Source organism: Octopus sinensis, linkage group LG8 (assembly GCF_006345805.1).
Source record: "Octopus sinensis linkage group LG8, ASM634580v1, whole genome shotgun sequence".
NCBI lineage: Eukaryota > Metazoa > Mollusca > Cephalopoda > Octopoda > Octopodidae > Octopus > Octopus sinensis.
Window position 1 is genome coordinate 42,466,873 of NC_043004.1, and position 27,500 is coordinate 42,494,372.

Here is a 27,500-nt window from a genome sequence, read left to right on the forward strand (position 1 = left end):
GAAAGAGAAGGGAGAATACGAAGGAATGTAAGTGGTGTGATATTAGTAGGATGTTAACTGGTCAAGTGACTTAAAGTGACTCGTTATGGATTACAGCAGTGATTGGGGCTGTTTTTAATGAATTCTTGAGAATCTCTTGAGTGTATCATTTGTAATACTTGCGTGTGTGTATGTGTTATTCTAAGGCAGTGGTTATTGAACAATGCAGTCATTACATCGATTTAAAATGCAATGCAATCCTCAGCTGCAGAAAGACATAGAATTTAATTAAATTAGAACAGATGGACACATTCATATAAATATGCCTAAAATCTCCAAGAAGTTAAGGAGATAGACAAAGAACGTGCTGCCTCCACTCAAGCACGGAAGTTACTAAGTTATCATGAAGATATACATTGTTACAGACTCTGTCTGTCACTGATTTTGTTTGTTTTTTATGGGGTTAGTTTTAATTTATAGACTAGTTTATCAAGTCTTTGTATATTTAAGGCTGAGAGTACAACAGAGGGTAGTATATGTTAGGGGTAGGGCTCAAGGAGCGGACACACATCATAGTTGGTATAGTAAAAAAAATCAAGATTTATTAGAAGCAATATCATAAGGTTTGTTAAAGGAAAACTTAAAACAAGATGTTTATCATCCTGACAGGTTGTTTCCCTCCGGAAACAGTTCCACAACCATAGGATGAATTTGATCTGATAAAATACTTAATCTCGGCTATTAATTCTGCCATGAATGGACACCATTGGGCCGGCGGATTTCCAAGATATAGCCACCTAGATCATTTCAGATCCTCCTCCATTTTTAACAGTTCGAAGAAGGTAGCCTGGGTCAGGTGCTTCATTTGGCAGACTCCACATGTATACTCGGCTGGTGCTTAGAAATAAGGTAAAGGATGACTCGTCCGAGAAAATAACATTCTTCCACTGCTCTAGGGAACGATGCAGTAGGTTTTTACCCCACTCTAAACGCTTTGCAAAGTTTGTTTTTGTAAGCAGTGGCTTTCTGATTGTAGTCCTCCCGTAAAATCCGGCCTTGCGCAGTTCCCGGCGAAAACGTTTTGTGGAAACTGGGTTCTCGAGGTGATCATTAAACTCTTCAGCAATTTTGGGAGCTGTACTTTTGTGATCCTTTCTAACAATTCGCGTACGAGTCCGACGATCCCTATCTGAAAGTTTTGGTTTTCTTCTGGTGTTTTGCTTCGACGAGGAAGTTTAACCCTCTTTCTCAAAGGCTATCATTACTTTGGAGACAGTACTTCCAGATACACCAAACATTTCGGCTGTTTTCGTTACGCAATCGCCTGACATACGAACACCGACAATTTGACCTCTTTGTAAGTCCGATAGATCTTTTATTTTAATGAATTTGAATTACCTTTTTCTGAATATATCCGAAAAGAAAGAGCAACTTTACCAAAACATATTAAGCAACACTAATAATATATCAAAATACCTTAAAATAACCAAGACTCTGGCGGTTCTATAGATGCTTCAAAATCATGATATTATGATGCTAGGTGTTTCCATTATTTTGTCCAGCCCCTGTATATATATATATAATATATATATATATATATATATATATATATAATATATATATATATGTGTGTGTGTGTGTGTGTGTGTGTGTGTGTGTGTATGTGTGTGTGTGTGTGCATGTATGTATGTATACACACATAAATCACGTGGGTTAAATTTTCAACCGAGACATTACAATCAATTCTGATTCTTCAAGTGCTTCAATTCAGTGTATATACAAATACTTACTAGATTACTGACATGGTTTTCCCCATTACGTCAACGTGCCATTTTCTATTAATAATAAAATTGTCTTCGTATTTGCTGACATAGGCATGCTAGTAATTTAGTAATTTATTTGAATGAAATTCATTAAATATATGTTATATATAAAGAAAAATATATAAAGAAAATATGAAACTAAATGTGAATTTGATATGGAGAATAGCAATGTACACAATTTGTCTTATAATTGAGACATCTGTTTCTGCTATTAATTTGCTCAATAGTTTTAATAACTATTTATATCTATTTACACAGATAACATTGCAATTCATCGTTCGAGAACTATATTTTATTCAAAAACGCATTAATTTTCACCTTCATCATTATCTCGAACGGTGATGCTAATTAGAAAGTAATCGTTAACTATTCCTACGTGTGAAAAAGAATGGTGAACGGTGACGTAGCGATGGCTAGCGAATCTGTGAGACCGCTGCGGAGATCACATTTAACATACATTTTATCACACGCATGCAACGACACATGTATTTATACAAGAAATGTCTATCTATCTATCTATCTATCTATCTATCTATCTATCTATCTATCTATCTATCTATCTATCTATCTATCTATCTGTCTGTCTGTCTGTCTGTCTGTCTGTCTGTCTGTCTGTCTGTCTGTCTGTCTGTCTGTCTGTCTGTCTATCTATCTATCTATCTATATATATATATCTCTCTCTATATATATATCGATCGATCTATCGACAGATCAATCGATATATCTAACACACACACACACACATATAACAGATAATTTGGACAAAAACGTATTATCAAATTAGTGTGTTGAAATGTTGAGTAGAACACCAGCGCAGTTTAGGTTGCCTGTTGTCATCCGGAGTTGTGGTACACTTCCGTTGGAGATACTACAGGAACTCCGCAACTATCAGTAAAGAAGATTTATATAATATCCTCAAAAATGTAGAATTAAAAAAAATTCCATATAATAAAATACCCACACCAACGTAAACTCAGGAAGCTACTCGATGAGTTTGAGAAGGACCCTCATCAAACAAGATGAGGACAACCATCCGTTGAATGTATATAACGTAAATAATGTAAATAATGCACATAATTCCTCATCTCTTAAATATAGAAGGGTAAAGTCACCATACTAGAATTTCTCAAACCAACGACGTACAGTGCACTCATTCGCCACATCTTCATCAATCACTTCATTGATGTTTCGAGCTGTCTGGATGCATTGGTTATGCGACAGAACTCATATTCATAAACGACACGAATTTTTGATCTGTCCATGGGTTCATAAAAATTGATCTACAAGAGAAAACTCACACAAAATAATCAGACACCATGAAATGCACTTCGACAAGTGATGATGCAACTCTTTAATGTTGTAAAACAAAGAATTGTCATGATAAAACACTGTCAAACTTGGTGCATATGAAAATCGGACATTTCGTTCTTAATGATCTGATATAAAATTCAACATGCTTCAATGTATTATGAAACTGTCTTTAGTGATATATTTATATGAAGTAGATGGATATATATCGTAGTCAAAACAAGAAAGGAACTTCAAGATCAACAGGCACATAGAGATCAACTACCGAAACAAAAAATGTGAAAGTGAAAGCAACAGAAAACATATAATACGCTTTGTATCAAAATTGATTCGGATACAGGAAAAAGAGAAAGAGAGAAAGAGAGAGAGAGAGAGAAAAAGAAAGGGTAAAAGAGAGCGAGACAGACAGACAGACGGAGGGCGAGGACAATTAGAGATAAAAGAAACGGTATAGTAATAGATAATTTCAGAAAAAAATAACTGAATGAAAGCAGCACATGAGAAAAATCATATAGTGACAAACAATATAGAAGGCAACGTATCAAAAATAAGAATAACATCTCAATTTAGACATGAAAGACTACATATATAACTACTTCATATACAACATCATAATAAGACAAAAGTGCAAAACGTCTGAAGAAAACAATAGCCATAAACAAAGTAACCAGAACAATTCATGGTAAATAAAATCAGCCAAAATACCAATAGAAGAGTTCTCACCTGAATCTCATAGTGGCGTCAACAATGAGACGACAAAATAATATGTACATATATACATACACACACACACACACACATATATATATATATATATGTATGAAAATACAAACTGGAACAAAAACGCAAAACATTTAGGAGACGATATATATGCATATATATATATATATATATATTTATATACACATGTAGTAGAATTTTCTCTGATTTTTCCTATTTTCGTATGCTAGGCTACTGGTTTTAAATTGATATTAATTAAACTAATATTCAATTTATGTCCCTCATTACTTTTATATATATATATATATACATATATATATATATATATATATATATATATATATATATATATATATATATATATATATATATATATGTATGAGTGTGTGTGTGTGTTTGTGTGTATGTACCTATGTATATGTGTATCTGTGTATGTATACATAGGTTAACTATAAGATTGATGAAAATCTAAGCATATAAACAAGTAGGTAGCCAGGACTGGTTGGGTACCATACCACTGAGTTCACACTAAGATGCAATAACCATTAGGTATCATTCTTTGGTAGTATACTGCAGTACTGCAGATATCTATGTGTTTATGTATGTATGTATGTATGTATAGGACAGTTGTTCCCACAGCATTATATTCATGCATTCTTAGACCGATTCATAAAAAAAGTAATATACAATCCTCAGGTAAAATTTATGCACACCTAAAACAGGCAAAGCAAAAGTAGACCATGGGGTTTTCACCAAGTAACATGATGAAAAATTGATATTTTTAAAAAACCAACAATCGAAGCATTTGAGTATGTAACCATATATAATGCTTCAATAACACATTTGCATGTTGTAAATCAGTTGCCTAATCCACTAACGTTTGTGTGCATTCTCTAATTTAGTTATGCATATCATGTAGGTCAGTAGGTATCATTTGATTAACATAGTACTTATATATAAAAGACCCCATAGTAAAAGGCCTCGTAATTACGCATTATTATACTACTCTACTAAATCTTCATCTCATAGATAGTGGTATATTTCATAGTCCAATGTATGGCTTTCAAACTCAATGTCTGTTATTTATTTATTATATCTTTATTAACGTATTGCATCATATATTTTGTTTATAATCTATATCATATTATACAGTTCGTCATGGACTTATCGCCAGAATTGTTTCCGACCGTCTAGTCGTAAGTCGATTTGGTCGTACGTCGATTTGATCGTAAGTCGATTTGGTCGTAAGTTGGCGTATAGGCCTACATAACTTTGTCTTATATTTTTACTTTCTTAAGTTACATTCTTAGGTAAAAGTCGCACAGCCTTCTGTATTATACTATTATACTGGTATTAGTCAAAACTTTCAGAGTTTCAAGCAGTCATCTTATAAACAACTACTTGGTTGCCTCTCCCTCTCCACGACAGGGTTGTCATTCAACATAGTGGCGACCGATAAACAAATCTACGAAAGCGTTTGTTAACTGACATCATCCATAGAGGGGTTAATTTCTAAGAAATTAAATCCATTAGATTTCAACTGCACTATTTATTGTTACTGCTGGAAGCTGGCGCGCCAATCGTCGTAAAAGGTGGGACCATGTTTGTAGAAGTGCATGGGTATATGGTTGAATATACCAAAATCGATCACGTCTATAAAGTAAATAAGATTGAAACTTGAAAAATATGATTGTTTTGACCTCGTATTTCTTAGAATATTTGTTTACTAGTTCATTTTATCTATAAATTCCATTGTTCTGTTTTTAAAATACCACTTACTCTTCATGTTAGTTGGTAAAGAAATCACGTACTAGATTTATCTTGTCTATTTATACAGTTTAAATCTTTACCTGATAACGGTGCACTGTTGCTATGATGTAATCTAAGAATGCATCGATAAAATGCTACCGAAACAAGTGTAGTATATTTGAAACCTCATTTTTATACTTTCACACACACACACACACACACACACACACACAGCAACAAAAACAACAACAATAGTGGCCTCTATACACAAATAAATAGTCTTTACTAATGCGGATTTAAGTACTCATTCTATTTGTTTGATATTTATACACACACACACACATGTATTTTTGTGTATAAATTAATACGTAAGAGGTAGTATAAAAAAGCTATTTACTTAAATTTTAAGATAATTTTCTTCGAAATGCTCCCCTTGTGCAGCAATACACGGGACCAGCACTCCAGCCACATTTAGAATCCAGCCTGGAAGTCTTTTTTCCATAAGCCAGTCGAGGACCTTCTGCGATTCGACCTGGATCTCCACAGCGATATTTGTTTTGCGTTTTCATCATGGGGAAGAGAGGGAAATCCGCAGGTGCTAAATCTAACGAAGATGGTGGTTGCCGAAGCGATGCCATGTTGATTTTGGCAAGAAAATCACGAGCGAGGAGAGCTCAGTGACAGGATGCATTGACGTCATAAATAATCCAATAATTACCGATCCACGGATCCTGTAGCTTTTGCCGAATCTCCTCCCTCAAACGTTTCAAAACGTTGTTGATCGTCCTCCAATGGCCCACATGCACAAGCTGATGCATTTTCCCTACGTTTGCGGGTGGGAAGCTCGTTGTATGTCTTTCAGATCGCCCATCGTCTTCCAAGGATGTTGTTACGCTTCTGAAGCGCCCGTACCACACAGGTCATTTCTCACGACATATTGCGACGTCACCGTAAGCTTCCCGAAGCTTGCTCATTGACTCTGTAGCATATTTTCCAAGTTTAACGCAAAATTTCACATCGGCTCTTTCTTCCAACTCCCTGTCCATGACAAAAATCGCAGACTACAGCATACACGTGTTGATAGAGGCAAATTTCGCAACTTTTGAAGTAAACACTGTGATGTCACTCGCCACAATGCCTCATGAAGGTCACTGGTAGCTATCGCGGCGCACGCAACCGTGTACTGCTGTGTGTGTGTATGTGTGTGTGTGTGTGTGTATGTGTGTGTGTGTGTGTGTATGTGTGTGTGTTTGTGTATGTTCGTGCGGAAGATGAACTTATATCTACACATATATGTTTGGTGCATTCTTGTACACTTAGTGTAATCAATTACGACTACTGATCTGTAGAATTAATTATTGAAAAATGTCAGAGCCTATTTTCGGAAATCTTTAACAAGTACAATACTGATACGCGCTAGAATCAACCGCAATGTTTGTTTCTTTAACAGTTGATAACGGTTTTTTATCTATCTATCTATCTATCTATCTATCTATCTATCTATCTATCTATCTATCTATCTATCTATCTATCTATCTATCTATCTATCTATCTATCTACATTTGTCTGTCTGTCAGTCTGTCTGGCTCTATATCTGTCTGTCCATCTATCTAGCTTTCTATGTATCTATGTATCTATCTATGTGCCTGTCTGTGTGTTTGTCTATCCATATTTGTATATGTGTGTGCTTGTATGTGTGAACAGAGAGAAAGTGAGATATGTATAACCTATACATACATGCCCGCAAACAATCACCCACAGGCACAAACGGTCATTCTCAATTAGAGAGCTTACATAGGATCCACAATATTTTATACTTCCAGTTCGACGTTGAACACCCTGCTGCAAATAGCTCGCTAATCCTCTTGGATTTCAACATACCTCGGAGTATGCAGCGATCCACTAGATCGTGAAGGAGGCGAAGAAAAATACCTTCCTCTACACAGATTCGGCATTGACCGAGGCGTTGAATTACAACGAGTCCTTTAACAAATTCATGCACCGCAGAAGCAGATGTGACGAGGCCGAAATAAAGAAATTTGTATGCATGTATTTCAATAAGATGTTGTATCTAGGAGGGTAACAAATCACGCTTCGTAGAGAAAGTGAGTGACACTCTAAGTACACCTATACAATTCAGCCACGAGGGAACATCAACAACTAGAACATGAACAAAGCAACAACAACCGCCATAGTGACCACTGCAACAACAGCACCTACAAAAACGACAGCCGCAGCGACAAGAACATCAACAACATCGATATCAATAGAATTGGAGAAACGGAAAAGTAAATAATTGTCTACATTAGTTTACTTTACTACGGAGATACGGTAGAGAACTAGTTAAAACAACCACAAGAGATCTTGTTCTGCTTCAGAATCGCGAAACGTGGTAACGCGCTCAGACACTACCAATCACACGCCAAAATACACCGGAAGCATGCTGCCCAAACCACACTCTAATCAAAACAACGCAAATAGCGCACATCGTCCAGCTGCTTTCAATCTTACATGGTATACAATCTGACGTGCTTTTATGGAGAGACAAATAATTTCCAAAGAAGATATCTACACCTTAGTGTAAATGTATATCTTCCCAAGGCTACCTCACCAAAGCCTTGTTCAACACGACCAGCAATGTGGTGGGGACCCATCCACACGGATACTGGCGGGTGGAGATGGATGTAGTCAACTTCAGAATTACAAAGGCACGCTGTGTTAGGAAGAAGACACAAATGCTTAAGGGCATAATGAGTTGGCTGAGGGATAGTGCATCTGCTGTATCTAGAATCGACAACCGGCACAAGCAACATCCATTATCAACTAAAAACAGTGGAGAACGCGTGATGCATCATTGATTCGAAAGAGCTAAAAAAATAAAGTTTAACGCCCAACAAGCCACACGCCACATGTATGCTTAAATACCATTCTATCTATCTATCTATCTATCTATCTATCTATCTATCTATCTATCTATCTATCTATCTATCTATCTATCTATCTATCTATCTATCTATATCTATCTATCTATCTATCTATCTATCTATCTATCTATCTATCTATCTATCTATCTATCTATCTATCTGTCTGTCTATCTTTTATCTCTCTCTCTCTCTCACTCTCTCTCTCTCTCTCTATATATATATATATCTGTCTATCTATATGTATGCGTGTGTGAATGTGTGCATATATGTACACACACACATATAGGCAACCAAATTCATAGATCAATATATATTCACAGAAACGTGCATTCACACACGCAAACACACAACCGCGTGCACACAGATATACCTACATATGTATTGATATATACATATATGTACATGTAATTTTCTTTGTGTATATGTATAATTATATATGAAATATTAGCGTCCATTTGTCTCGTAAATAGCAGGGGCAATCTCTAGAGAGCTAGAATCTCGAGTGCTTGTATGGAAATTATTGTCGCTGCCATAGGAATACAGACTTTCTCTAATAAACATACAGAAGAAATAGACAGAAAAACACATAGACTCGTTCACATAAATATACACTTGTGCATGCAAACTCACGCACGTGATTCCCCAAATAAAAGAGCACTGTTTATTTATATTGATTATTATAACGATAAACAAGAGGCATACACCCTCACATACACACAAAGACACGCACATCCACGAATATTTGTGCATCTTTCTTCTTCATGTGTATGTTTATGCTGTATATCCACGCTTGTATGTGTTTGCGTTTGTTTGTGTGCTTTGGGTTGTAGAGCAAATTGCTATTGTGATAGAATATACAAATATAATTGGAATTTAAAATAAAATTGCGTTCATTTATATGTCCATTTTCATAATGACATTTTTCACTTGAATATCTTCTATTGTTAAAATGTAAATGAAATGTAGCATATAATTGGAGTATACATTTTCTGCTTTATTACATCTTAATAGAATCAGGACCTGGAAAATCTGATTCTATTGTAAGTTTCTAAGCCACATTAAAATAAAATGTATGGAAACCATTATGCATGTAAACTATAAAATGAAATATATTCTCCATACAAATGCTAGGGTTTAACTAGAAAGAAACAGTGGTTGCATTTTCAGTAATATTTGCTAACAAATTTAGTATCTGACTTTGAGTAAGGTATTACTCACAAACTGGTAGCTATCGTGAAATTGCTATCGTGTTCTTCGAGTTTGAATGATCTGGGGGACAAGCACTTGTTACTTTGTTCCGGACCCTATCGACCGTTTATTTGAGGATAAATGCCAAGTGAAATTCTTCAGAGATTGCTATGATTGATTATGTAGTAAGGTTTGATGGAACTGCCCGTAAGTCGGAGAGCGATAGTTAAATCAAGTTCTACCTCTTACCCACCAACTTAGTAATGTGTATGGTGGACAGCCTCGATTGACTCTAGATAATGGTTCCCTGCATCATATCATTTATATACCGCTTAGATGTTTCTACACCTCCTGTTTTCTACGTGAGCACGAATGCTCAACTGTCACTCTGTTGGCAAAGTCAATCATCATCAACATTGTCATCATCTTCTTCCTCCTCCTCATCATCGTTCGGTTTTGTTTTTGCTCTTTCCCTCCTTCTCTTCATACCTCCACCGCTCCACCTACCCTCGTCTTCCTGCTCCTCCTACTGCTGCTGCCCCTCCCCCTCCTTTTTTCTTCTTCGTCTTTACTCTCACGTTATTGATTGTGTATCCCTTTAATCTATATTTCCTACCGAACCTTAGCTCTCAGTCTAGGATTAAGACAGTTTTGTATTTTCTGTATAAGATTCTTCTGCATTTCATATTTGTTTATTTACTTTATTTACTTTGTTTATTTAGGGCTTGCCTGCTATGTCTTGCTACATCTAGAAGACATGGTTCAGCACCGCACCAACACATTTCAATGAGATTTTCCAAGATTTGTTCTCAAATTTATTGTCACTGTTCTATGCACCCGCGAAAATATTTCACAGGAAGATGATATTATGAATATTTTTGTTTCAGTATTTAAGGATTTGTTCTTCAAGCTTATATAATGCTTCTTTACTCTTTTTTCACTTTCATTTCTTTAAACTGGTATCAAATGATAATACAACGGATATAATAACTGGCCTGTTATGAAATATACCATACATTCTGTTTATATATAAGAAAACTTCCACAACAGCATTGCATCATAGTTTTGGAGATCTTACATTTCGATTAGAAATTGGCATAGATTTTTGTTTCTGTACATGTCATGCCAAACTTTTTAAGAATGCTAGTGAATTACAGTAGTGTAACAGCTGTCTTATGTCTAACCGTTTGTATATAAATTCAGCTAATTGTGGACATTCCGGTAAAATTCTATGGACAATCTCTTCTGAATCATCGTACATTCTACATTCAATTGAACAGACTAGGTAATCTGTTATTATGCATCATTAGGGCCCGTTTCCCTGCTGTAAAAGAATTCTCTCTTTCCCCAGTTGATTTCGTTTTTTATAGCGTTCTCTCCTGGTCCCCATTTCTCTAATTTGTTGTTTTGAAAAATATTGAGTGAGGCTTCTCTCATTCAAAGATGATTACCTATTTTCCATATTCCCCATATTTTCTTTTCAGTTTTGCTCTCTATATAGTCTGTAAATATTCCTTCCTTTATCAACTCCATAGATTGCGTATGTGGAGGCGCAATGGCCTAGTGGTTAGGGCAACGGACTCGCGGTCATAGGATCGTGGTTTCGATTCCCAGACCGGGCGTTGTGAGTGTTTATTGAGCGAAAACACCTAAAAGCTCCAGCGAGGCTCCGGCAGGGGATGGTGGTGATCCCTGCTGTACTCTTTCACCACAACTTTCTCTCACTCTTACTTCCTGTTTCTGTTGTACCTGTATTTCAAGGGGCCGGCCTTGTCACTCTCTGTGTCACGCTGAATATCCATGAGAACTACGTTAAGGGTGCACGTGTCTGTGGAGTGCTCAGCCACTTACACGTTAATTTCACGAGCAGGCTGTTCCGTTGATTCGGATCAACCGGAACCCTCATCGTCGTAACCGACGGAGTGCTTCCACAGATTGCGTATATTCTTTTATCCTTCTTCATACAAACGCTACACCCGACTTCTCTAGATATGCTAACTCTTCGACACTCATTATCACTCTTCGTATTTCTCCTTTCAAGTATCTTTTATCCTAATCTGATTGGAAGTATAATTAAATGTATTGAGACGCTACTTATTCTCACACTATTTCTGTGTAAGATTTCCTGTTCTATAACATATTAATGACACGGCTCTCATGTTGATCGCTTATACGTTGATTCATGCAGTAAATTTGGATTTCAAAATCTATTTTCTGCTAATTAATCTTTACTAGGTACTTGCTTCATTTCTTTGTATTTACATTTATAGGTTCGTCTATACCACTATTTTTTTAATGGATATTCTGTATCTCGATCACACTACACTGCTCGATTTCGAAAACCATCCCGATATCTCTACTAAATATGCTTACGATTTGCTCCGCGGTGTTTTCTCGGTCTAATGTTTGTGGTAAACCATTAAAACATTTTGAAATAGATGAATTGCCTTCATCTCTTTTTCCCCGGTGGCTTTCTTTCCTCATTTGCTTAATAGTAACAACAACGGTACCGGTAGTGGAGGCACATGGCCTAGTGGTTAGAGCAGCGGACTCGGCATTGCGGGTTCGAATCTCAGACCGAGCGATGTGTGCGTTTATGAGCGAAACACCTAAGCTCCACGTGGCTCCGGCAGAAGGTAATGGCGAACTTCTGCTGACTCTTTCACCACAACTTTGGTGGAGGCCCATGGCCTAGTGGTTAATGCGACGGACTCGCGGTCGAGGGATCGCAGGTTCGAATCTCAGACCGAGTGATGTGTGTGTTTATGAGCGAAATATCTAAGCTCCACGCGGCTCCAGCAGAAGGTAATGGCGAAACTTCTGCTGACTCTTTCGCCACAACTTTCTCTCACTCTTTCCTCCTGCATCTTGCAGCTCACCTGCGACGGACCGGCGTCCCGTCCAGGTGGGGAACCTATGCGCCAAGAAACCGGGAAACCGGCCCTTATGTGCCAGGTACGGCTCCAGAAGGAACAAAAAAAGAAAACGGTACCAGTAGGGTTACAAACAAAATAATCGAATAACTGCCCCCTCGAAAGATTTCTTTGTTTAGCGATATATTTGATAATCTTTCGTCTCTTGATGTTAATTGCTGTCTCTAATGTCACCTTACATGTTATAACAGGGACATAAAGTATTTGATGTCTTAATACACGACCCTACTGTATTTTGGAAAACCTTGTTGCACATCAAGGATATTTTTTCGGTTTCTTACTGTAACAGTTGGTGTTCCACTTCTGATAATAGCACCTTATGACGTGCCAAAAATGGTTAGTAGATACGTTATTTGAGGAGGTTTTTTTTCATTTTGCTTTGTCATCCAGTGCTAAGTAGGTTGTTACATTGTTGTTGTTGTTATTGTTATTATTATTATTATTATTATTATTATTATTATTATTATTATTATTATTATTATTATTATTATCATCATCATCATCATCATTATTGTTGTTGTTGTCTCGTTCTTACAATTAGCAGAGCTGTGATCAAAGGAATTGTATTATATCACATCCGCCATTGGACAAGGAGAAAAGTGATTTATATTTATGTTATGAGAAGAAGAAAGTTATCCTCCATAACATGAAAAAACTAATTAAGCAAGACAGTACAAAATTTGGGCGAGTGCCTTCCGTTGTAATATATATATCTAGCCTTCAGGGACAAAGAGAAAGTTGTTATGAAAACAAAATATGTACACAAAGCACACGGCTACAAAACAGTGTTTGTTCTAAAATTCGATGACGTAAGTTCAATACTGGCCGGCTTTTCACTGTTTTTAGTCAATAAAAAAGAATTGGTAGAACTCAAGGTTTAATAAGGCGGCGAGCTGGCCGAAACATTAGCATGCCGGGCGAAATGCGCAGCCGTATTTCGTCTGCCGTTACGTTCTGAGATCAAATTCCGCCGAGGTCGACTCTGCCTTTCATCCTTTCGGGGTCGATTAAATAAGTACCAGTTACGCACTACGGTCGATGCAATCGACTTAATTCCTTTGTCTGTCCTTGTTTGTCCCCTCTATGTTTAGCCCCTTGTGGGCAATGAAGAAATAAGAACTCAAGGTGTAACACTAGGAGCTGGCACCTACAATGCATTTAGCAAAGTCTGTTTTGTTGCTAGTATTCGCTTTATTTGCACCTACCTCGAGGTACTTTGGGAAGGAGCCAGATTACTACTTCCGATCTCGAATGAAAGATGGACGTTGACCAAATCGGACGGTGTTAATCACCAAAAGGAATGATATGGTGTCTGAAGAATTTAGTATGGATCTGCATGTACTACAAAGCCATGCCAAAAATATGCCCTTTCGGATGCTTATCCTGAGGCCGTACGATTGATAGTGCAGAATAGAAAGCTCAAGTGTTACACTCATGATAGGAAATGTTATCTGATCGCAATAGCTTCCGCTTTAAAAATGTGATCCTTAGTAGTCGATGAGACGGAACCTTGCTCTGCCTTCAAAGCGACCAGCCAACCTTGAGCTTGTGAATGGTCGGAAGCAAGCATCTAAACAATGTTGTTTGATGGTTTCTCTTATAAAGCGACCTTGTAAAAATCTAGTGAAACACATTCGTATATAAATACACACAAATTTGTTTATAGAAGGAATGATTGAGCTGTTATGTGTGTGTGTGTGTGTGTGGTGTGTGTGTGTGTGTGTGAGAGAGAGAGAGAGAGAACGAAAGAAGGGGTCAACGGAAAGAATAACATACGTCTGCATTAAAAATTCAAATGAAAGAAAATAATTCGAAAATACACCCATAACAGATTTCTGAATCTCTTTAGAATGAGAAAAATCCTTTAAATCATAAACGCTTGTTTATGGAAGTGTATGGGTTACAATATTACGTAGACGAACCGTTTTAAATACCTATTCTCTAATTTCAGTCGCTTGTGAGACTAATAGAATATTCAGAACGTTAAGTGATTATAGTATTTATTGGCAAGCATAAAAAGTGAGCAAATGGCATTAAATGCAAATGTTGAACTTATATTAAACGCTAAAATGTCGTTAAATATCTTTAATGTGTCTTAGAGCGGGAACAATAAAAAGTAGAGGCACAGCTGATGTTTCTATTAAACTTAAAAATCGATAGATGCATCTTAGATTAGGAAGGAAAGAAGCAAGAACTGTCAAAGAAAGAAGCGCAACTAATTATTAAGTAAACATTTCGTAAAACTTCACACTATTGAGAGAAAAGAAGCCACTTCACAAATCTATAGAACTGGATTTCTTTTCTGGTACTTGGACAGTAAAAACTAATATCTATTATATAAAATCCGTTCTGTCTGTGTGTGTGTGTGTCTTCTAGGATCTCGGGCATCCTCCTTCCGATTGCGCTCAAATTTGATATGGAGATACCGACGGTATCAAGGCGGTGAGCTGGCAGAAAGGTTAGCACGCCGGGCTAAATGCGTAGCCGTATTTCGTCTGCCGCTACGTTCTGAGTTCAAATTCCGCCGAGGTTGACTTTGCCTTTCATCCTTTCGGGGTCGATAAATTAAGTACTGGGGTCGATGTAATCGACTTAATCCGTTTGTCTATCCTTGTTTTTACCCTCTGTGTTTAGCCCCTTGTGGGTAGTAAAGAAATAGGTATCAAGGCGTGTATAAATCTTGAAAAAAATACAAAATTCGATTCCAGGTGAGAATTCGATCGATAAAGCCGCTTTTGTCCTGCTCTTCTTCCGTCAACCTGTACATAACTGCACCTTCCATTTTTTGTTGTTTTTGTACTGCTTGAAGGCACGTTTATTTCCTGCCAAGCTTACTGTTTAAACCATGTTTGTGTTCTCCCAGTCAACAGCCGTATCATTACTGGTACTTTAAACACTTCGGTTGCATATTTGTGTGAATAAAATCGTTTTTCTTTGGAATAGAAAAAAAGTCTATCTTTACTTCTTCTTTTGCTGGTGTCTCAAATTTAGGTTAAATCAGTGTTTCTCAAAGACGAGGCCTATGGGACGGTCGGACAAGTTGTTTTGAGAAAATTTGGTTTAAATGTTTGACAACTCAGTACCGTCCATTGGACGGGGGGCGTTTTGCTCGTATATATATACACACATCCCTCTTCTGATTACATATGATCTTACAAGTGTCTGAAACTTCACATGACTTATGGGAATCAGTAACTGATATTGAGTATTTAAATTATAAATATGTAATACAAAATCGGTGTGGCAACATCACATCTCATTACCAAACCAAATAGGTCATGTTTTCTCTATCGGATGAAGTAGTGCACCTACATATATGTAAAACATATATAATTAAACACGCATATAAAGCAGAATAATCTGAATTCAGCTGACGATTCATAACCCACTCGACATATTGCACGTTGATGGATATGCACTTTTGTAGTGCAATTAGATGCTCAATGAAATTAGAACAATTACAAAAAATTATTAAATGCATTATAAGACGAAACCGTGTGTCATTTGCCGTGTGAAATCTTTTCTATATAATTATTTAACTTCGAAAAAAATATTCAACCCCTGTTTATTATCTGCATTTTGTTATTGTCAGACATTTTGTTTCTGAGCGGTCAACATCGATGGATCATATCATTTATAACTTTCTCTTTACATCTGTAAGGGGACTAATGACCATAATACATCAGAGGCATTCAATTATAACTATTAGCAACTTAAGTCGAACCACGCAGTTTTAGTATTTAATGATCTGAGATTTCCCTTATACTTCTAGAGTCATTGTTTGAAAATTTTGTGTATTTAGTTTAAAATAATGGTAAAAGTATTTAGAAATAGAAATTTAATTACTAGAATTAATTACAAATGGGTGAAACAGCCATAATTAATCTATATACAGCAACCTAAAACGTCTTAAACGATCTAATGATGATTTCAGAAAGCTAGCGCTGTTTAGATAAATTGAAGATCAGAAGCCGTACAAGTTAAACCAACCATCTCAAATGGTACTAGGGTAACGTGACATATGATGATCTATACTGGAAAACTGAAAGAACTTTGAAGGTTTATGCAAACTGTTCTAATGTTTCTGTCTTATGACCGAATAATCACAAAATAGTAAATATAATCGAGTGACAGTAACGATATCATAAAATTAAGGATACGTTGAAATGCTAATTTCAGCTCCAAGGAAACTGTAGTGAATCCTGTTGCTACATTATCCCAAGCCACACAAAGTACAATATAAGATTGGCACAATGTTTCATATAAAATGCGCTTTGATTTAATCAATACCTGATGGATAATTATTTTATAGTCTACTGATGGCAACGGCTAGGTTGAATCACAAGATTTTGATTTGAATATATATATCTGAATGTATATCTATCAAGTGAACTAAATATCGAATTGCATTTTGCCAAACATTCTATCGATGTGCCAATTTCCCAGTGGCTACATTATGATATTATAGTTGATTTGCGACACGTGATAATGTTTGCCATATACACACTACTCGCAAACACAACGAAAATCAAGCCCATTTGATTTTCCTATTTCGCCTATATCATCTATACGTTGAATCTATCTATCTATCTATCTATCTATCTATCTATCTATCTATCTATCTATCTATCTATCTATCTATCTATCTATCTATCTATCTATCTATCTATCTATCTATCCATATATCTATCTATCTATCTATTCTATCTATTTATTTTTTTTTCTATCTATCTATCTATCTATTATCTATCTATCTATCTATCTATCTATCTATCTATCTATCTATCTATCTATCTATCTATCTATCTCTCTCTCTCTCTCTCTCTCTCTATATATATATATATATATATATATACGGTATATTTAAAACATTACGTTATATAATTAGGGTTCAGTAAAATATAACGTAATGTTTTAAATATAACGTAATTATATATATATATATATATATATATATGTGTGTGTGTGTGTGTGTATGTGTGTGTACGTATACACATACACATAAACCTTTCTCACTAAGAGGAAAAATACAAAAGAAACCACAGACAGTATGTGAACAAAAGTCTTGATAAACAACAATGCTTAAGAATGGGTCGTAAACATTTGACTTGCGTCGTTTGGAACCTCCCCATATAATTCTTCATTCTATTCCAAACGAAATTCCTCTTTGTAAACTTTAAAGCAAAACCACCGTCTCAAGGTATGGTTTTCCAAATAAACTTCAAAGTCAACATGTCTATCTGGAAGTGTTCCGAGTGAAATTTCTGCCTCTCTACAATATTCCGCTGAAGGACTATCGTTTTCTTTTCCATTCAATATTATTCGAATCTCATGAGTTAAAATATAAGAAGCACGTGCATAAATTATATTTAAAAGAAAATATAAGGCGGCGAGCTGGCAGAAAGGTTAGCACGCCGGGCGAAATGCGAAGCCGTATTTCGTCTGTCGTTACGTTCTGAGTTCAAATTCCGCCGAGGTTGACTTTGCCTTTCATCCTTTCGGGGTCGATAAATTAAGTACCAGTTACGCACTGGGGTCGATGGAATCGACTTAATCGCTTTGTCTGTCCTTGTTTGTCCCCTCTGTGTTTAGTCCCTTGTGGGTAGTAAAGAAATATATATTTAAAAGAAAACTCTAAATGATCAACACTTCAAGAAAAAATAATTATAACAATGAATAAATACAAAACCCCAAAAAATAGAAGGGTTCATCAAAGACAGAAACTAAGTCAAGACTTAAACGTAACACAGATTTTCCTTTTACATATTTGAAGCAATGCACATTTGTATTGATGAGGATCAACACCTTACTGCATATTACACGATGCTGCTGTTACAAAGTGTTTTTTGCTGGTTTTATTTACTGAGAAGGTGTTAACTATAGTTTCTTTTGAAATTTTCCATGAGATGCAAAAAGGAAAACCAAGTCTGTCTACAATAATTTACAGGATATCATAAGGTCAAACAAATGACAAGCAAACCTGTGGTATTGAGCAGAATATTTGCTGTAGCGCATCTTTTATACCAAGACAAAGCAATGTTACTTTAATTATTATTATTATTATTATTATTATTATTATTATCATTATTATTATTATTTTTATTATTATTATTATTATTATTATTATTATTATTGCGTGAGTGAGCAATGCATGCCATCAAAGTGACAATGGGATAAAATATATGAGGCCCAGTATACCCATCATGAGTACCCGTCTAATAAGGGTACACTAGGCACATGCATCACAACTATATGTGCGCGACAAGGTGATCTCATATCAAGATAAACAGCACATGACCTTGCAGGTGGGGCCCAGTTAGAATTTTCTTCTGGTCGTACTACTTTGGTGTTGTAGATATCGTTTTTGCATTTTGACACTAGGTTAGATATTTAAGGAGAGAGGGAGTCGATTAAGTAGACCCCAGTGTCAACCAGGCACAAATTTTATCGATAGCGGTGAATGAAACATAAGGTCGAACGCAGAACGTAACGTCGACGTGAAACGTAAACTCGGAAGAAATGCCGCTAAGCATTTTGCCCTGCGTGCTAATTATTACGTCAGCTCGCCGCCTTCTAGCTAGCAGATATTATTACGCTAGGAATCCAGATGAAATATGTCAGTCCATTGAATAGAATGAAAAAAATGATAGAAACACTAATGAGACATTCAATCAAAACTAAAATTACCATAAAAGACACAAACTACAAGAAATGTGACAAAGACGTAAATTTGATCTTTTTTTTTTACGTATGAAGAGGGTCACACTTTTTTTTAGCAAAGTAGAAATCATATTCTTCCAAGTATATATCTGCCTTCTGAAATGAAATACTGACAGCAAGCTATTAGAATGATAACCACCTAAAATTGAATCCGAGATTCGAAATCATTGCACAAGGAGGAGATTGCCTCTAGTATGTAGCACTTAATTATAAAATCTGTTTCAAAATTAAAAGGGGAAAAAAAGAGTCTACAATACAGAAGCTTATCCAGCATATTTAACATGACGTATTAAAGTGTGAAATAATGCATAAGATACAAAATTGTTCGCGAATCATTATCGACAATACACGAACCTTAAGGGTGTCTGATTATATCAGAAATGGTGAACCACATTCTCTGTGGAAATTAGAAAGCTGCAGTGGACTCACTTCTGCAATATCTAAATTATGTTTGTAGCCTCACCGAAAATGTACATTGATAAGAGCTATTCAATATATATATATATTATATATATATATATATATATATATATATCTTTGTATATATAGATTAACAGGTTCGTGTACTGTAGCCGGCAGTATTATGTTAGTTTTCTTTTGAGGCAAAGAATATCGTACGATCATGAGAAATGTAAATCTAATGCAACATGGTATAGAATTTTGTTAAATTTGCCACACACGCACACACACACGTATCCATGTGTGTGTGTGTGTGTGTGTGTGTGTGTGTGTGTGTGTGTGTGTTGTGTGTGTGTGTGTGTGTGTGTGTGTGCGTGCGTGCGTGTGTGTGTATATGCGCGTGAGCGTATATTGTAGCAACGGAAAGCAAGATACAGGAAAAATGAAAATAGCGTAGAATAAACATGAAATAAAAGGAAGAATAAATGGCAAGATTTCAACAAGTACAGAAGCTTTTCACACAAATTTCATAAAAAAAGTGGAAACAGAAAAACAAAGAGCAGAAAGAATATGCTTTACTGATTCTGAGAAGGCATGTATTCTTGGTAACTTCAACGATCTACTTTCTAGTAACTAAAAGTTCTGCATATATTTATGTTCACGTATTAATACAATACAAAGGTATGGATTTTAAGCTGAGAATAATAATGAACTATGTCAATTCTGGAATACCTTTGGTAGAGAACTAGTCCATACCAAAAGTGCGATACATAAACATATCGTTTATTCCTTAATATTATCAGCAGCAAGGGACATTTGAACATATTCATGAACGGACTAATAATGTGGAACACAGTATTTCTTTGTTCCTTGAAGTTGTAATGTCATTTTTTGGGCTGAAGACATTGAGCCAAGACACTGCATGCCTTCTAGTCTTCGCGGAAAGGTTAGTGCCTTGGATATAATTCCTTCTGACATTTATACTGGGTTTCACGATTATCTATAAACCACTCAAGTTTAAATTTTACTTTGTTATTTGTAAATAATGTCACAATAAGGAAGTGTGGTTTTGTGTACGTCCATGTGTGTGAGTATATTTTACAAAGGGTGAATAAGAGTGAACGGTTCAAACATAGGCCAGGATTCAGCGTTTGGCATCTAGAATTTTACCAGTGCTCACTGGTTTTGTCCAACAGCATTGTACGAGCTGGATGAAACCGTTAGCGCGAAAATAGCCCATAATTTCCGCAGGTTTCTATTTCAGGATATGAACGAAGTTGGCCTAGGACTAACTTTGAGCATCGACGAGATCAGATTCAGTGGTCTCTCTCGGATGTTTTTTTCGTAAGTGTTTGGCATGGCAGTGCTACTGTGGGGGGATTGTCTGTTTGCAAAAAGGTGTTCTGGTATGGAAGCACCAACGACCGAATCTGCTCGAGATAGAGCTGGGGGACGAAACCAAACTGCGTGTAGTCATTCAGTGTCCGAAAATTACAGGCTTGTGAACTTGTGCTGATTAGCTTCTGTCTCACGTGCGACGAATCCAGCAGTTTTCCCTTTTTACATAATGAAGATCGACGCACCAACATTCTTTAGCAATTCTTTCCCTGCTGTGTGGGGGATTCTGAAAAGTTTGAAGGCAGGGATTTTGCTTCAAATATCATTTGAAGAGAAATCTGAGGGTAGAGAAGGTGCTATTTATAGTGTGTGAGAATGGCAAGACAGCTGGGGTTCAATGGATCTACTCTGGGTATGCGTTTCTAAGTAGTAGGAAAGAAACTGTAAGATGGGACTACCCATGCCAGGGGTGGGGGCTTTGTAGAGTAATCCGGGAATTTTTGCGTGAGGTTTACCACGAATTACACTGAGTAGAGTACCTCTTATCTCGGATTCTGTTTATCAGGCTGAGTAAAAAGTAAGCAACGTTTTGAAACATGAAATACATCACAATATCTTTCAACAATGAGGAAATTTTATTACTCAAAGTAAGTAGAATCTAGATCTGATGAACTCTTTGATAGTACTTTGAGCATCGGTTTCATTTTTGTGCTCCTTCACTCGCAGGAAACCATCAAGATGCTCGAAAAAGTGGTAGTCGGTAGGAGAAATTGTGGGGAATAAGCTCAAATACTGGACCGTCATTAGCAAAACGTGTGCTCGAGCATTGTCAGGAAAAATGATTGGCCCTGTTCTGTTGACCAGTCTGGGACAGAGGAGTAGCACTTTTGTTCATTTAGGCAATTTAATGGCGATATTTCTCTGCAGTAATTGTTTTTTTCCCAGGTTTTAAGAATTTATAGTGGATGAGTCCATAACCTTCTTTTTGGAGAGTTCAGGTTCATCCTTCCGAGATCAATAAATTACCAGTGTAATATTGTGATCGATGTAATCGACTAGTCCCCTCCTCTAAAGTTTCAAGACCTGTGCATATGGTAGAAAGGATTATTATTATTATTACTATTGCGTGAGAGAGAGAGAGAGAGAGCAGTGTATGCCATCAAAGTGACACAAGGTTAAAATATACGAAGCCCAGTGTACCCAACATGACTACTCATCTGATAAGGGTACACCAGACACATGCATCACAGCAATATGTACGGGACATGGCGATCTCATATCAAGAGAAACATCGCATGACCTTGCAGCTGGGGCCCAGTTAGATGTTTCTTCAGATCGAGTAGTCCATCCAACTAAAAAGGTCCCTGAATAAAGGTTGTTTAAGGATGTTGATCGAAACATCCATGCTTCCAGAGTTGAATTATTCCAAACCCCAAGGAATACCTCTCAACACATGGCAAAAATGACTCCCTACTACTTCTGCTCCTGATCGAAGAATTTCGTCAGACACTAAGTAACATGCACAGCTGGTCACAGTCAAACAACTGACAAGCAACACTGTGGTATTGAGCAGAATATTTGCTGTAGCTCATCTTTTATATCAAGACGAAACAATGTGCATTATAACACTTCCAATCAGTTAAGATTAGAAGCCATGTGAGCGGATGCTTGGGCTTGCATTATGGCATTTATTATTATTATTATTATTATTATTATTATTATTATTATTATTATTATCATTATTATTATTATTATTATTATTATTATTATTATTATTATTATTATTATTATTATTCTGTAGTCTAATTTTTATCACGTGCATTCACTTCACTACCGTGAACAGCTCTGTGTGCTTTGGACATGTGCTGTAGTTTGTTGCGACGCTCTAATTGTTATTGTATTGTGCCTAGTAGTGCTATTTCCTCTATGTTATATATACTTGTTAATCCTGGTGCTTTTGTTATGCATTTGTCTGAATATTGTTTATCATACCTAATGCGCCAGCTATGATATGAATTATTTCTGTTTTTAGATTCCACATTCAAGTTACCTCTATCTCTAGATGTTTGTATTTTGGAAGTTTCTCAGTTTCTCTTAGAGAAACATTGTCATCTGTTTGTATCGATACATCAATTATAAAGCATTCTTTTTTTCTTTTTGGTGATCTCTGAGAACTATATCCAGGCTATTGGCCTTAATTTCACTTTCTGTGCGTATTGGAATATCCTATAGTATGGTTGCTTTCTCGTTTTCTGTGACCATTTCTGGCGTACTTTTCCTGTTTTGAAAAGCGTGTGACAACATAACAGCAAAGTATATTGCAAACAGGGTGGGTACATCAAGGTCTCCTTACTTTACTCCATTTTCATCGGTAAAAGATCCAGAGAGCCTCCTGCCAAAATTAACTCTAGCTTTCATATATTGAGGCAAAGGCCTGATCATGTTTACAAATTTTTCTGGGTGACCTATTTTCCTTAGAATTACCCACAGAGCCTTTCGATTAACAGTATCGAATGTTTTCTCAAATCAAGAATGCACTGGTGTAGGGCAAGACTCTGTTCAATGCATTGTTCTTGCAATTGTCTAATAGTAAAGATACAATCAACTCTGTCCCTGCAGGGACGAAAATTACACAGAGACTCAGACACTATATTTGGAACTATGAAGGTATTTAAACGTTCTAGCAAAATGTGGGCAAGTACCTTTCCAACCACAGACAAAAGCAAAATTCCACGAAAATTACTATACAGATCCTGTGGCCTCGATTTATACAAGGAAACTAGAATGGCATTAATCCAGTCTTCAGGCTGTTTCTCAGTTCTCCAACAGTGACAAATTAATATATGTAAGATTACAAACATTTTGCCACCCTCATATTTCAAGACCTCCCCACAGATTCCATCAGACCGACCCTGGAGAGTTATTGTTATTCAGGTTATTCACAGCTAAATAAATGTCATTTAGAGCTGGTTCAACTGCATTATATATGTTCATATATGTATGCGTAAACACATAAACACACAAGTACACACATACACACTCACACACACACACACACACACACACACAGAAAGATACATGTATGTGTATCTATGTATGTATGGTTGTTCCTCCCACTACTACATAACAGCGTTGGTTTGTGTAAATCTAGTGATCGAGTGGGTTTGGCAGAACTGCCAAGATTTAAAAGGGTCATGAGTTTCATTCATTCGGCTAAATATACCCCATGGTGTTGTTTCATCATTGTTGCGTCCCAACGTAGCTTCAGTAAAAAGAGAAAGGTCAAAGACAAAAGATATATATATACATATATATACATAGGCGTAGGAGTGGCTGTGTGGTAAGTAGCTTGCTTACGAACCACATGGTTCCGGGTTCAGTCCCACTGCGTGACACATTGGGCAAGTGTCTTCTACTTTAGCCTAGGGCCAACCAAAGACTTGTGAGTGGATTTGGTAGACGGAAACTGAAAGAAGCCCGTCGTATATATGTATATACGTATGTATGCATGTATGTGTATATGCTTGTGTGTCTGTGTGTGTCCCCAACATCGCTTGACAACCGATGCTGGTGTGTTTACGTTCCCGTAACGTAGCGGTTCGGCAAAAGAGGCCGATTGAATAAGTACTACGCTTACAAAGAATAAGACCTGGGGTCAGTTTTCTCGACTAAAGGCGGTGCTGCAACATGGCCACAGTCACATGACTGAAACAAGTAGAAGAGTAAAGAGTAATATCAACGTTTTTAAGGTAAACCGTTTCGTCAGAACAAAGGTAGTTATACTGGAGGAATAACAACTATGTTTCGTGGTCTGCTACCACAACAGCTCCTTTGTAGGATGCAGTTAGCTTAAGACATCATCAGGAGGAACCACGTCCGGTTTCGGCCCCTACTCCTCTACCGTTTTGACGTGGGGCCCCCCGACTTTCGGAGCTATCTCCAGCTCTGGTGTTCGGTGCATGTCTTCTTTCTTCTTCTTTCTTCTGTTCCCAGGCCTCTTCGATGTATCGTCAGCGAGTGTCAGCCGGTGACCGACTGACTTGTCAATTTTTTTCGCTTTAAATACCTGCCGAAGGCTCCAGCAGGCAGCCTCAGCAAGTTGTAACGTGACACTGTCTTACCTTAACTGACTAGTGAAGGCGCGTAGCTTTAGCCCGCGCATTTTCTAAACGACCGTTACCTCTCAGTCAGCGAAGCTGATTCAGTGTCAGCTTGTCTCGCCTAGTGATATTATTTCCCACCGGCATGTTATGACTTTCAAGCTATTTTCGGTTTTCCCGCTTCAACCATATATAGAAGCTGGCTTTTTAGACCGCCTCCTGTGCTCTCCTTATTAGTTTTCGCAGCTCGGAGCTAGAAAAAACAAATCTTTTGAAAAGCGTTGTCATTTTCCTTTCATGAAGCCTCTAGCCCCCACTGCCAGGTGATAATATTCGACATTCCATCCCAGTTCTCTGCTTTCTTCGATTAGCTTTTCGTACCTCTTCTCCTATCGTCAGAAATATAAATTTTGAGTGGATCATAACAGAAGAAAAACTGAAAACGTGTGAAGGGTTCGCATAGAGAATGCTGAAATATGGATGAAATTTAAAATGTGTATCTAGACACCAGTTAAAGAATACATCTATATCTGTAAACTAGAATATGCTTACAGACAGACAAACTACACAGTATATTGAGTTTAAATCAGTGAATATTTGCACTTCATCGATATATTTTCAATTATTTTAAAACTTTTACATTAAAATATGTAAATATGCATGTTTCAGTCATTTGACTGTGTCCATGTTGGAGCACCGCCTTTAGTCGAGCAAATCGACCCTAGGACTTATTGTCTATAAATAAGCCTAGTACTTTTTGCTGAAACGGGGACGTAAACACACTAGCATCGGTTGTCAAACATTGTTGGGGAGACAAACACAGACACACAAACACACATACACACACATATATATATACATATATACGACGAGCTTCTTTCAGTTTCTGTCTACCAAATCAACTCACAAGTCTTTGGTCGGTCCGAGTCTATAGTAGAAAACACTTGCCCAAGGTGCCACGCAGTGGGACTGAACCCGGAACCATGTGGTTGGTAAGCAAGTTACTTACCGCCTAATGTATATATGTAAATATATGGCTAGGTATATAATATGCATGCATTCATAAGTATATTTATATCTATACACACACATACATACATACATATATTGACATACATTTGCACGAAAACACTCGAACACTCATGTATTCATTCATTTATCCATATTTAATGAATATTAACGTATTTATTTATTGTTTTACTTCCTATTGTACTACACTACCATCAAAAGATACCTTTAATTAACAATACTGTAATGAAATTAAAAGAAATTATATTTCTTGGTTTGATTTTGTTGTCACAACAAAGATCAATAGCTTTTCATTTAAAAGTTAGTTTATGTATCTATTGTGTTTTTAGTAGTTAACATGTTTCAGCTCTTCATTTGATACTTTCTTTAGAGTCTTCCTTGCCTTCCTTCTTTGTTGTATTTCATTTATTATATCTAATGACAAATTCAGTTGAACGGCATCAAGAAAACGAAATCACAACAGAACGTTATTTTAAAGTTGTGTTGAAACTGGTCGCTATTCAACTCCTGTTTAATCTACAGAATAGTAATAACAGTAATAATAATAATAACAACAACAAACAACAACAACAACAACAACAATAATAATAAGAAGAAGAAGAAGAGGAAGAAGAAGAAGTAGATTACTACTACTACAACTACTACAACTACTACTACTACTACTACTACTACTACTACTAATAATAATAATAATAACAATAATAATAATAATAATAATAAGAAGAAGAAGAAGATGAAGGAGAAGAAGGAGAAGAAAAGAAGAAGAAAAAGTAGAAGAAGAAGGAGAAGGAGAAGAAGGAGAAGAAAAGAAGAAGAAGAAGAAAGAAGAAGAGAAGAAGAAGAGTAGAAGAAGAAGAAGGAGAAGGAGTGGAGAAGAGAAGAAGAAGAAGAAGAAGAAGAAGAAGAAGAAGAAAAAATAATAATAATAATAATAATAATAATAAGAAGAAGAAGAAGAAGAAGAAGAGGAAGGAGAAGAAAAAGGACGACGACGACGAGGGCAAATAAAGGGACAAGAATATCAGAAACAAAAAGAAATTATGATTGGTATTATTCATAAATAATAAAAAAGTAACGAAACTATCTCAAAAATCCCCTAATGAACTTTTAAAGTCTAAGTTGTTTCTTCTAGACAAAAGTTTGCGTTGATTCTCCTAATTAATTTTATTTCATTCTAATTGAATTAGTTTGTTTGTCCCTTTGTAGTAATACTTCAAAGTTCATATTTTCTGTAGATTCAGGTGGGGGAGTTATACCTAAAGTTATTAATGTTTCCCTTCCTGATTAGAT